Source organism: Odocoileus virginianus, chromosome 9, assembly GCF_023699985.2.
Source record: "Odocoileus virginianus isolate 20LAN1187 ecotype Illinois chromosome 9, Ovbor_1.2, whole genome shotgun sequence".
NCBI lineage: Eukaryota > Metazoa > Chordata > Mammalia > Artiodactyla > Cervidae > Odocoileus > Odocoileus virginianus.
In genome coordinates, this window is record NC_069682.1 from 33,744,597 (window position 1) to 33,759,016 (window position 14,420).

The window sequence follows — 14,420 nt, forward strand, 5'->3', positions numbered from 1 at the left end:
TTATGTTTTGTCTTTGGTGACTTTTATGTTACAAATGGAAGGGTTGAGTAGCTGTGACAAAGACCAAATAACCCACAAAGACTAATATATACTTGCCACCAGCGCTTAATTTTTAAAAATTGCTGAATTCTTCCCTAGGATATTCCTGAAGAAATTTTATGTCTTCTTTATAAAGTCTTATTCTTTAGATTGATTTCTTGTTTGATTTTATTAGCTGATTTCCTACCACGATGCTGGCTAGTAATAGAGATTACTGGATTTAGTGGACATGCCTTTAGTGCTATTTCATTAGGTGAAATAATGTCTTGAGGACTCAGGTATATACATTTTATCATATTTTTCAAAACCTCTTAATTTTTATTTTTGAAGAGTGGTTTTTAAGTCACATATAGGTATTGAAAAGGCTTTTCACAGAAAAAATAATAGGTATTAGATTTTGTCAGTTATCTTTTTAAGCATTTATGGAGATTATGCTCCATTTGCTCCAGTATGATTTTTCCCTTTATATATATCAACATTGAATAATACTCATGGGTTTCCAAACACTGCACCAACCTTGCATTCTTCAAATAAGTTTCACTTGGCCATGATGTGCTGATTTCTTAATGTGGTATAGGATTCTATTTGCTAATCTTAGTATTTCCATAATGATATCGAGTTAATTTTGGTCTGTAGTTTGTTTCTTTTCCTTTTTAAAAAAACTATCTTTATCAAATTTAGGTATCAGTATTATACTTGCTTCAAAAAATTACAAAGTTTTCTTTTATTTCAATGCTCTAGAATAATTTATTGAACAATGGGATAAAAGTTTGGTAGAAGTATACTGTACAGTCATGTGGGCCTAATCTGTATGTGTTTTATTAGTTCTTTATTGGTTTCCCCTAGTTCTTCTATGAAATCTGATCAATTTATGCTTTTTACTAGAATGGCGTCAGTTTTGACAATCTGCATTTCCTCATAAAATGATCAATTTCATTTACATTATCAAATTTATTTAAACAGTGATCTGAAAAGCAATGTCTTGTGATTTTTAAACTTTGTCTTTTTTCAATGGCTATTTCCCACTTGTCAGTTTATGTGTGTGTGTGTGTGTGTGTGTGTGTGTGTGTGTGTGTGTGTGTGAGCATTCTCCTGTTTTTTCCCTGATCAAATTATCTGGTGTAGTTTCCCTATTTTGATTTTTTTCTGAAAAAAATTTTATTAATCAGGTATACTGTGCTTTTATTCTCTACCTCATAAATTTCTTTTATCTTTATTTTTTTTAGAATTTACTTTGTAACTATTTTTCTAATTTTTTGGACTTAGAAGATATTTTATTTTATTTTTTTGACTGTGCTGTGCAGTTTGTGGAATTCTAATTCCCTGACCAGGGATTGAACCCAGGCCACCTGTGGTGGAAGTGTGGACCCCTAACCACTGGACTGCCAGGGAATTCCCTCATTTTATAATAATAAAAGTAGTTTGTGCTATGAACTTTTTTTTGACACATCTTTAAATGTCCCTTGTAGATTCTGATCTATAGTGATTTCATTATCATTATTTTTAAGAAATTCTTTAAATTCAATTTGTATTTTCACTTTAGACCATGTGTTGCTTAATGGAATTTTTTTTTTAATTCCACAAAAATGAAGCTTTTTGTTTTTTGTTTATTTTAGCTATTTCTTATTATGTTGCCGTTTACTCAGAGTGTTTTATTTCTACTTTTTATGGAACATACTAGTATTTCCTTTATGACTTACTATAAGATGAATTTTTACAGAACATCTATAGGTGCTTTGGGTGAAGATATATTCCCTTTCAACAGAGGCTAGAAGTGAAGTGAAGTTTTAGTCGCTCAGTCATGTCCGACTCTCTGGGACACCATGGACGGTAGCCCGCCAGGCTCCTCTGTCCGTGGAATTCTCCAGGCAAGAATCCTGGAGTGGGTTGCCATTTCCTTCTCCAGGGGATCTTCCTGATACAAGGATCAAACTTGGGCCTCCCACACTGCAGGCAGATTCTTTACCACCTGAGCCACCAGAGGTCAACAGAAGGTACATAATGAAACAGATCTTAAGAATATACCATAGAGGGTAGAGTCTGATGTATATTCTTAAGATTTGTTTCATTATGTTACATAAGCCCTCTATCCCTACCATTTACTTATCATGCACACAATCTGTCTCATACTGAATGTGATGGCAATATTGGCGTGCTTCTACCTGAGATGTCTTACAGCTGATACAGCTTTTGCTTCTTAAAGGCAGGATATATATTATTTGGTGCATAAATGTTCTAATCATTGTGAACTATAGCTTTTAATACTTCAAGAGCTCTTCTTTGTCATGTTTAATGAGTTTTGGCTTGATATTTCTACTTTGATATAAGAATCTTTACCCCTGCTCTCATATTTTTTTCATTTCCGGAAATATCTTGGCCTACCTTTTGTTTTTCATCTTTCTTGAACCACTTCCTTTTAGGTGTGCTATCTTATGTAGTCTATAGATGGGTCTTGCTTTGTACACCAAATTAAACATATTTTTAATAACTGAGCTAAACTCACAATACACTCATTGATGTTTGGTCTCATAATATTTTATAATTATTCATATTCTGTTATATTTGCTCTTCTCTTTATTTCAGCTTTGCTAGATATAAAATTCTTTGTTCCCATTTTCTTTCTTGAATTAACAAAGTCTGCTTCATTGTTGCCTTACTTCATACCTTTCTTGTGAAAATTGTGATATTAGTCAAATTCATTTTTCTTTGTGAGTTTTTTTATCTTTTTGCTTAGAGGCCTTGAGAAATTTTTCTTTACCTTTATAATCTAATACTTTTACCCCCATCTCCAGGTTTATCTTAGAGGTCATTGCTAATCATTTGGCTAACCTGAAATAAAATTAATACAGAAAAATCAGGATAAATGCTTTTTTCTCCCTTTGAAAAAGTCAAATTTCAGATACATGAGTTGTCAGGAGCCCTGGCAAATGCCAATAGTGATGATAAAGGCTGTTTTTCAGACTTACTAGGAACTTATAGATCCTCATGGTTTACTTTAGTCTCTGCTGTTAATTTTAAGACAGAATTTCTGCCATACATGATTCAAAACATGCTTAAGTTCTAATGTTTCAAGTTTTTCATTACTTAAGAACTAACCTTAAACCTACAGATCAGCTTTCAACTCTAAGTGCTGGCCTACATGCATGCTAAGTCACTTCATTCGTATCTGACTCTTGTGACCCCATGGATTGTAGCCCACCAGGCTCCTCTGTCCGTGGGATTCTCCAGGCAAGAATACTAGAGTGAGTTGCCATGCTCTCCTCCAGGGGATCTTCCAGACCCAGGGATCAAACCTCTGTCTCCTGCGGCTCCTGCATTGCAGGCAGCTTCTTTACTGCTGAGCCTACAAAAGGGTTAAATTTCATGTTTTTTAAAAGATAATCAAGAAAAATGTTTATATTAATATTCCGTAAATGCCCAAGATTCTAAGAAGTTTTACATAACAATTTTGCTAAATAATATATTAATTTCCTACAATTTATCCTATAAAATATTTTCCTTCCACACATTATAAAACAAACATTTGCTGAACTGATTGTTACATAGTCCAGTGTTATGTGATCATGTAATGAAAGACTCTTTTATAAAACATATACACAAGGATAGAATTAAAACTTACCATGGAATCTGTAACTCTAAATTTCCTGTCTTCTGTGGTTTAAACATAATTATGTTGCATTTACATAGTTTTTTTTTTACATTGGGTTTATTTGTTCTTTTTAAAAAGGGGAGAAAAAAATAAAGCTATGCTTGTTTGCATACAAACAGGCTGCCCAGAGATTTCATTTACCACAAAACCAGTCCTTATGACATTTTAGGGCTTATGCAAGATATAGAATAGAATATATGTTTCAAACGTTTGTGTCATTAACATTTTTCCTTCCTTTTTACATTTTTGGTTATTTGTTTCTCATCTGCATACTTTTAAAAGTATGTGAATTTAACTGAGATACCGAAATGCCACATGAAAAGTAATTATGTGAATCATTTTATCTTCTGAGTCTTAGTTTTCTCATTTTAAACAAGTTCTGAGAATGTTTAATTTGAGGGTTGTATGGATTTTATCTATCTGCATTATATATCTTATTCATCCAGTTGTGACACGTGCATAAGTTCAATAGCTGAATAAATTAATTGTTCAGTACTATTTCCTGTGTATGAGAGAGTATGTGTATGTGTTTACAATGAAGTTAAAATATTTTTTAAACTTTTAATTTGTGAAATATTGTATACATAAAGTGCATGGTGCAAGTGTATGCATTAGTAAATTTTAAAAAGGGAAGACTCATGTATCTGCCCCCCGAGCCAAGAAGCAGAATATTGTTGTCACCCTACAAGACTCCCTAGCTGCCTGTCCTTCTCCCAGACCACCCCATGCCCACCTCCCTGCAGGCTGGGGAGAACCCACCCTTACCTTTTATGGTAATTTTTATCTTGCCTTGTTTTACACATTTTACAGTTGACAATGCCTCCCTATAAAGTATAGTTCTGTTTTATTTCTATTTGGGAACAAATAGAAGCCTGTAGTATGTGTTTATTTTTGTCTGATTTTTTTTGCTCAAAATTATAGGTTATTTTAATACTTTATATTTAATATTTTAATAACTGTTCTGTTTGATGCATTTTAACAATTGTATACAATCATATAACCAGCAGCCAAAAGAAAATGTAAAACATATCCTTCACCCAAGAAAGTTCACTCATGCTATTTACCAGTCAGTCCCCACCCTAACCCCACGCAGCCACTTTCTCATTTCCATCACTACACGTTAGTTTTGCCTGTTCTGGGAGTAGAATTTCTGATTCATAGGGTAGAAGTTTAACTTTATTAGAAAATCCCAGATAGCACACAAATGTGGTTGTACAATTTTACATTCCCATTGGTGCCAACATTCAGTGTTCCTTTTTTTTTTTTTTTTTTTAATTTAGTCCTTCTAACAGGGTAAAAGGGCTTCCCAGGTGGCTCAGTGGTAAAAGAATCCACATGCAATGCAGGAGATATGGGTTCGATCCCTGGGTCAGGAAGATCCCCTGGAGGAGGAAATGGCAACCCATTCCAGTATTCTTTCCTGGAAAATTCCATCGACAGAGCCATCTGCTGGGCTACAGTCCATGGGGTTGTCAAGAGTTGGTGGACAAGTCTGAAGCAACTGAGCATGCATGCGCACAGGCTCAGCTTAATGTTCAGTAGGTTAGATGTGTTAAATGTGTTTTCAACGTATGATGCTTTTGCCTTCCGACGGGTTTATTTTTATTAGGGTATAGCTGCATCATTCAGTTGAGAGAGATCTGTGCGGAGATAAGAAAGTGAAAGTGAAGGGGGGGGGCTCAGTCGTGTCCTACTCTCTGTGACCCCATGGACTGTAGTCTACCAGGCTCCTCTGTCCATGGGATTTTCTAGGCAGAAATACTGGAATGGGTTGCCATTTCCTTCTCCAGGGGATTTTCCCAACCCAGGGATTGAACCCGGGTCTCCTGCATTGTAGGCAGACACTTTACCATCTGAGCCACCAGGGAAGTCGCAGAGATAAGAGGGGAAAGTCAAATGAGACCTTGAGGAAGCAACCAGACAAACTCAGATGGTGGGACTTTCTACAGCAGTCTCCATCTTTTCAAAGAGTCAGTGCCATAAAAAAAATTCTAGATTAAAAGAGACTAAATAGATATATCAAAACATAGTGTATGATCCTTGTTTGAATCCAGGTTTCGTTTGCTCTTTTAAAAGCTCTAAAGGAAGTTTTGAGAATTGGGAATATTTGAATCTGAGCTGGATATTTGATTATATCAGGGAATTACTTTTACCTTTCTTAAAGGTAAGAATAGTATAATGATAATGCAAAAGATTGTGCTTATTTTTAAAAGGTGAAAGTTTTAGTTGTACGCTGTTGTATCTGTAACTCACTTGCAAACAGTTTAAAAAAAATGAATACTCGTATTGATAGATGACACAAGTAGATCAGATTTTGAAGGCTGTGTCTATTGATGCTTACTTTACTGTTTTTAAGAAAACTCTTAAGTGTGTTTGAAATTTTTCATAGAGAGAAGGGAGAAAAAAAATAAGATCAAAAAATTTTTGCACTTAATAGAATGGTAAAATATAAGATAGCTGATGGTGACTAGTATTCTCATGATCTGTTTATGGGAAACAAATTAACATAACTTTTATGGAAGATAGTCTGTTGATACGTATTTAAATTTAAAATATATAAAATCCTTACCTAGTGATTCCATTTCTCAGTGTTTGTCCCTCTGGTTCTGCCCACATTGCCTTCTTCCCTGTCCGCTCACCTTCCTAGCCTGCAAACGCCTCTCGTTTCTCTTAGTCTATATGCATATAGTTCTGACATTCCTGATGAAGTTGAGATAGGGATTTAAATTCATCACTAAAATGTGGAATTTTTGCAATATTCTAATCAATAGTGTATGATAAATCTTTGTTGTCTAAAGTAGAACCGTTTATTTCACTGATCACATAGAATGTCAATGCAAATTTATTTAATTGAATTCAAATCCAAATCAACTATATTATCTTTGCTATCTCTACTGATAACGTGGTGCTCATATACTCAAGTGAGGCTGTATGCCTGAATAAAATCAGGATTTTTTTGTTCAATACTTTATATTTCTAGTGTATATTAGTAAGTTTATAGTATACTCTGAACAAATATCCACTTTAAATCTTGACTTAGCCTAATTACTGGATATAAATAGAGCCACAGATCAATCTAAGTTTATCTGCATGTTTATCAACCTCGGAAATGAAACTAACATTAATTGTATATCTATTTGTAATTATATTGGATATCTGATTAGTAAGGTAATATCACCTGATTTTAATAGATGAGGAAATTCAAGCTTCAGGAGATTAAATATTTGCCCAATATTGTGATTCTAGGTAGTAGTCCTGGTATTTGAATACATGATTTATAATTACCTAGTTTCAGTTCAGTTTAGTCACTCAGTCGTGTCCGACTCTTTGAGACCCCATGAATCGCAGCATGCCAGGCCTCCCTGTCCATCACCAACTCCCGGAGTTTACCCAAACTCATGTCGATCGAGTCGGTGATGCCATCTCATCCTCTGTCGTCCCCTTCTCCTCCTGCCCCCAATCCCTCCCAGCATCAGGGTCTTTTCCAGTAAGTCAACTCTTTGCATGAGGTCGCCAAAGTATTGGAGTTTCAGCTTCAGCATCAGTCCTTCCAATAAACACCCAGGACTTATCTCCTTTAGGATGGACTGGTTGGATCTCCTTGCAGTCCAAAGGACTCTCAAGAGTCTTCTCCAACACCATAGTTCAAAAGCATCGATTTTTCAGCACTCCACTTTCTCCACAGTCCAACTGTCACATCCATACATGACCACTGGAAAAACCATAGCCTTGACTAGACGGACATTTGTGGGCAAAGTAATGTCTCTGCTTTTTCATATGCTATCTAGGTTGGTCATAACTTTCCTTCCAAGGTAAGTGTTTTTTTAATTTCATGGCTGCAATCACCATCTGTAGTGATTTTGGAGCCCCCCAAAATAAAGTCTGCCACTGTTTCCACTGTTTCTCCATCTATTTCCCATGAGGTGATGGGACCAGATGCCATGATCTTAGTTTTCTGAATGTTTAGCTTTAAGCCAACTTTTTCACTCCTTTGCCTTTTACTTCTCTTCTATTCACAGCTATTTGTAAGGCCTCCTCAGACAACCATTTTGCCTTTTTGCATTTCTTTTTCTTGGGGATGGTCTTGATCACTGCCTACTGTACAATGTCACGAACCTCCATCCATAGTTCTTCAGGCACTCTCGTCTATCAGATCTAACACTTTGAATCTATTTGTCGCTTTCACTGTATAGTCACAAGGGATTTGATTTAGGTCATATCTGAATGGTCTAGTGGTTTTCCATACTTTCTTCAATTTACGTCTGAATTTGGCAATAAGGAGTTCATGATCTGAGCCACAGTCAGCTCCTGGTGTTTTTTTTTTTGCTGACTGTATAGAGCTTCTCCATCTTTGACTGCAAAGAATATAATCAATCTGATTTTAGTATTGACTATCTGGTGATGTCCATGTGTAGAGTCTTCTCTTGTGTTGTTGGAAGAGAGTGTTTGCTATGACCAGTGTATTTTCTTGGCAAAACTTTGTTAGCCTTTGCCCTGCTTAATTCTGTATTCCAAAGCCAAATTTTCCCGTTATTCCAGATACTTCTTGACTTCCTACTTTTGCATTCCAGTCCCCTTTAATGAAAAGGACACCTTCTTTGGGTGTTAGTTCTAGAAGGTCTTATAGGTCTTCATAGAACCATTCAACTTCAGCTTCTTCAGCATTATTGGTTGGGGCATAGACTTGGATTACTGTGATACTGAATGGTTTGCCTTGGAAGTGAACAGAGATCTTTCTGTCATTTTTAAGATTGCATCCAAGTACTGCATTTCAGACTCTTTTGTTGACTATGATGGCTACTTCATTTCCTCTAAGGAATTCTTGCCCACAGTAATAAATATAATGGTCATCTGAGTGAAATTCACCCATTCCAGTCCATTTTCGTTCACTGATTCCTAAAATGTCGATATTCACTCTTGCCATCTCCTGTTTGACCACTTCCAATTTGCCTTGATTCATGGACCTAACATTCCAGGTTCCTATGCAATATTGCTCTTTACAGCATCAGACTTTACTTCCATCACCAGTCACATCCACAACTGGGTGTTGTTTTTGCTTTGGCTCTGTCTCTTCATTCTTTCTGGAGTTATTTCTCCACTGATCTCCAGTAGCATGTTGGGCACCTACCGACCTGTGGAGTTCATCTTTCAGTGTCCTGTCTTTTTGCCTTTTCATACTGTTCATGGGATTGTCAAGGCAATAATACTGAACTGCTTTGCCATTCCCTTCTCCAGTGGACCACATTTTGTCAGAACTGTCAGTCTTGGGTGACCCTACACAGCATGGTCATAGTTTCACTGAGTTAGACAAGGCTATTCTGCTTTATTGACTACGCCAAAGCCTTTGACTGTGTGGATCACAATAAACTGTGGAAAATACTGAAGGAGATGGGAATACCAGCCCACCTGACCTGCCTCTTGAGAAATCTGTATGCAGGTCAGGAAGCAACAGTTAGAACTGGACATGAAACAACAGACTGGTTCCAAATAGGAAAAGGAGTACGTCAAGGCTGTATATTGTCACCCTGCTTATTTAACTTATATGCAGAGTACATCATGAGAAACCCTGGACTGGAAGAAGCACAAGCTGGAATCAAGATTGCCCGGAGAAATATCAATAACCTCAGATATGCAGATGACACCACCCTTATGGCAGAAAGTGAAGAGGAACTAAAAAACCTCTTGATGAAAGTGAAAGAGGAGAGTGAAAAAGTTGGCTTAAAGCTTAACATTCAGAAAACTAAGATCATGGTATCTGGTCCCATCACCTCATGGCAAATAGATGGAGAAACAGTGGAAACAGTGGCAGACTTTATTTTTTGGGGCTCCAAAATCATTGCAGATGGTGACTGTAGCCATGAAATTAAAAGACGCTTACTCCTTGGAAGGAAAGTTATGACCAACCTAGATAGCATATGAAAAAGCAGAGAGGTTACTTTGCCAACAAAGGTCCATCTGGTCAAGGCTATGGTTTTTCCAGTGGTCATGTATGGCTGTGAGAGTTGGACTGTGAAGAAAGCTGAGCGCCGAAAAATTGATGCTTTTGAACTATGGTGTTGGAGAAGACTCTTGAGAGTCCCTTGGACTGCAAGAAGATCCAACCAGTCCATCCTAAAGGAGATAAGTCCTGGGTGTTTATTGGAAGGACTGATGCTGAAGCTGAAACTCCAATACTTTGGCGACCTCATGCAAAGAGTTGACTTATTGGAAAAGACCCTGATGCTGGGAGGGATTGGGGGCAGGAGGAGAAGGGGACGACAGAGGATGAGATGGCTGGATGGCATCACCGACTTGATGGGCATGAGTTTGGGTAAACTCTGGGAGTTGGTGATGGACAGGGAGGCCTGGCATGCTGTGATTCATGGGGTCTCAAAGAGTCGGACACGACTGAGCGACTGAATTGAACTGAACTGAGTGGTCCATGTGATCAGTTTGGTTAGTTTTCTGTGATTGTGGTTTTCAGTCTGTCTGCCCTCTGATGGAGAAGGATAAGAGGCTTATGGAAGCTTCCTTATGGGAGAGACTGACTGGTGGGGAAACTGGGTCTTATTCAAATGGGCAGCCCCATGCTGAGTAAATCTTTTTTTTTTTTTTCATTTATTTTTATTAGTTGGAGGCTAATTACTTTACAACATTGCAGTGGTTTTTGTCATACATTGAAATGAATTAGCCATGGATTTACTTGTATTCCCCATCCCGATCCCCCCTCCCACCTCCCTCTCCACCTGATCCCTCTGGGTCTTCCCAGTGCACCAGGCCCGAGCACTTGTCTCATGCATCCAACCTGGGCTGGTGATCTGTTTCACCCTAGATAATATACATGTTTCGATGCTGTTCTCTTGAAACATCCCACCCTCACCTTCTCCCACAGAGTACACAAATTTGTTCTATACATCTGAGTCTCTTTTTCTGTTTTGCATATAGGGTTATCATTACCATCTTTCTAAATTCCATATATATGTGTTAGTATACTGTAATGGTCTTTATCTTTCTGGCTTACTTCACTCTGTATAATGGGCTCCAGTTTCATCCATCTCATTAGAACCGATTCAAATGAATTCTTTTTAATAATAATTTTTTAATTAAAAATGAGTAAATCTTTAATCCAATTTTCTGTTGATGGGTGGGGCTGTGTTCCCTCCCTGTTGTTGACCTGAGGACAAACTATGGTGGAGGTAATGAAGATAATGGTGACCTCCTTCAAAAGGTCCCATGCACGCACTTCTGCACTGAGTGCCCTCAACCCTGCAGCAGGCCACCGCTGACCCAGGCCTCCACCAGAGACTCCTGGACACACATGGGCCAGTCTGGGTCAGTCTGATGTGGGGTCACTGCTCCTTTTTTCTGGGTCCTGGTGCACACAAGGTTCTGTTTGTGTCCTCCCAGAGTCTGTTTCCTCAGGTCTGTGTAAGTTTTGGCGGCTCTATGGTGGGTTAATGGCAACCTCCTCCAAGAGGGCTTATGCCATACCCAGGTCTGCTGCACCCAGAGCTCCTGCCCCCAGCAGTCCAGTGCTGACCCGTACCTCCACAGAATTAAACCAAACAGAGTTCTGTCTCAGTCTCTGTGGGGCCTTGGTATGGACAAGGTATTTTTGAGCCCTCTGAGCATCTCTGGCGTGTGTGAGGTTTGATTCTAAAGGCGATTTCACCTCTCCTACCATATCTTGCTGGGGCTTCTCCTTTGCTCTTGGATGTGGGGTATCTCCTCACAGCCGCTCCAGAGTTACACAGCTGCCGCTCCAGCTTCACCCAGCTGCCTATATGGTCTCCCATAGTCTCTTCAAAAGAATACATAGAGATAGAAACATTAAAACTTGGAGAATTTTTATAAAAATGTTAAATTTTTTCTAATCATAGTTTTTTTTCGCAGTCATTAATTCTGACCTGCATTTATGTTTCCATTTTTGCAGAATTGCCAACCTGGTTTTAAAACGTATAGATTTCAGTTGCAATTTATAATGTGGCTTAAGAACATCATGTTCTTTCAGGCTAACCACATTTGGGTTGAGCCATTGTCTGACAATGGTATTTATCAGCACAATTTGCAAATATTATGACATTTTTAGACACGATGCTAAATTATGGTTTCAAAATAGATGTACTGGCTTTGCCAGACAGAAATTCTGCAACTTCAGCCATACTGGCCATGTGGGTGCAAACTGTCCACATTTGTTCATATATGTGGCCTTGGTGGGCAGGCAAGCCAGCCAGACTTCTTAACAATCCTGACAAGAGTTAACATGACAAAAGAAACTAAAACTCATAACAAGCTGCTGTGTCTTTTCTTGTTTTTTTTTTAAAGAGCCAGAGTATGAGCATGTATTTGTCTTTCAAAAACTGTTATTTTGTCAGTCCACAGTTTGAGTTCTGTGATAAAGCTGAGGATTTTGGAAACATGTAATTCAGTTTTGTTTTTATAATATCAAAGTATTAATGTGAAACTCTACTGATAATAAAAACAGGAAGAGTTAACATAGTGCTGGAGATGAAATCAAAGCAAGATAGTAGTAAAATTAAAGAACTATACAAAAGGAGAAAGATCCATTGAAAATGGGCAGTGGTGTAATTAATACCACCTATAAGCCCATCATTGTATATTAAAAAAGCAATAAAGTTGTAAAGAAGATGTATGAAAATGCACTTTCAACCTAGGAGGAACTCCAAATAAAAATTTACTGGTTAGATTTTGAATTTGAATGTTATGCTTTTCAAGTATGAGGTTAAAAATGAGTGTATTTGTGTCGGGAGAGATTTTTGATTCAGCGAAAAAAGGAGTAGGCAAAGACTTCTGTTTCAGGTTCATTTAACCAATATTCACTGGCTCAGGAACGTGCGCTAAGCATGGTGGGCAGTAGTAGATTCCTGCTGTCAAGGAGATTACACGGCACTTGGGGAAATAAGATGCATACACACATGACCACACTGCAAAGCAGTATATGATGAGAGCCAGAAACAAGGGCAGCAAAACTCAAAGGGCTCTCAGAGGAGGGAGGAGCCAGAGGATTTGAGGAGAGGTTTTATTGTAGACCTTAAAATATGCATTGTCACAGCGAAAGGTGGAGGTGATGTGGGCAAAGGTTTAGAGCTGGGAGAATCTCTGTGACTTGTGAGTTAACCAGTGTCTCCCCTCTGTGTTCACGTGGAACCTGACACCCACATCTCTTAGCAGGGGTTCCCAGTCTCTGGGATCTAATACCTGGTGATCTGAGTTGGAGCTCATGTAATAATAATAGAAATAAAGTAAGCACAATAAATGTAATGTGCTTGAATTACCCTGAAACCATCCCCTCAACTCCTGGTCCATGGGAAAATTGTCTTCCATGAAACCAGTCCCTGGTGCCAAAAGGTTGGGGACCACCCTCCTATAGCATTTACCAGAACAGATTGTAATGGTCTCTTTACCACCTTCACTAGACTGCAGTTTCCTGAAGGACAGTGAAAATCCCTTTTATTTGCAGAGCCTTTATTCATGTATTCACATCTTGCTGAAATGTATTTGTGATCCCCCTAATTAATCCTTATAGCACTTTTGCAGTTATTCCATGCACGTGTTTCCAGCTGGAGTTGAACACGGCCATACTCCGCCCTCTTGTTTCCGCTCTCCTTTTGTAAATGTGTCATCTTCATAGTATTTAGTGCCACATGTTTTGCATTTTTGTGCTTTGAGCTGGTGATCTTCCTGTTTGAAATGGCCCCTAAGCCTAATGCCAAAGTACAAGAAGCCTGCCATGTGCCTTACAGAGAAAAATGTGTGTGCTGGATTGCTCGTGGATTCAATATTAATGAATCAAAAATATATTATTAAGGAAAGTGTCTTTAAACAGAAGCACACATAAAACAAGATTATATGTTGATCAGTTAATGAAAATATTCTCACAGAGGCTCTTAGGAGCAAAACTTCATATTCCCCAAAGAGCAATGATTTGGTATTTACAAATTCACTGCTTGCTGTGACTTTATACACTGTAACTACCCTGAGCAACCAGATTTGAGTGAATCTATTACTTCTGTATGCTCAGCAAGTAGTGTTTAGTAGGTGGCCACGGAGTTTTATGAGCAAACACCTGAATACAGGGAATTGGGAGAATAAACCAGCTCATTGGAAATGTTAAATGCTGAGTTCAAGACTGGGGTGTGAATACCATGCAGGCAGTGGGAAGCTGTCCGAGACTGTCCCCTGGGAGTGATCTCTCAGTTGTGAACTGTTCACCAAGCGTTAATTGAATGTTTTGGCTGGTGTGATGGACAGAATGAATATGCCTGGGGCCTTGCTTGCAAGGAGATAGTGCAGAAGCTCTAAAATGCTCTCTCAGCAGGATTAATTTCACCGGGATCTATAGGAGGGATTGGAATTGAGAGAAACTGAAGACACAAGGAAATGGCAACCCACTCCAGTGTTCTTGCCTGGAGAATCCCAGGGACGGGGGAGCCTGGTGGGCTGCCATCTATGGGGTCGCACAGAGTCGGACACAACTGAGGCGACTTAGCAGCAGCAGAAGACACAATAGCTGTCCTGTAGCTGTCCCCACATGAGGTAACAGAGACTACAGGTAGGGTGCTGGCAGGGAGAAAGAGAAGTAGGGAGACACGTGACTTACTGTAAAGTAAATCCACAGTGTGACCGACGCAGAGGATGAGGGAGATGGAGGAGCAAGGTTAAACTCTGAAGTCTGCTGCCCTTGACTTTGTTAGTTCCTCTGTTCGCAATTTTTTTTTTAATGTTTTCCTCA

General features: G+C 38.5%; 1 protein-coding gene and 1 non-coding gene across 6 annotated transcripts in view; one reads left to right on the forward strand and one right to left on the reverse strand.

The window, feature by feature from the left end:
* ODAD2 (outer dynein arm docking complex subunit 2) overlaps positions 1 to 14,420 on the forward strand; it is a 148,674-nt gene that overhangs the window by 73,490 nt on the left and 60,764 nt on the right. The gene's annotated exons all lie outside the window — the stretch shown is intronic.
* On the reverse strand, positions 5,485 to 5,556 carry TRNAC-ACA (transfer RNA cysteine (anticodon ACA)). Its single transcript has one exon. It is a non-coding gene; the product is annotated as a tRNA-Cys (tRNA).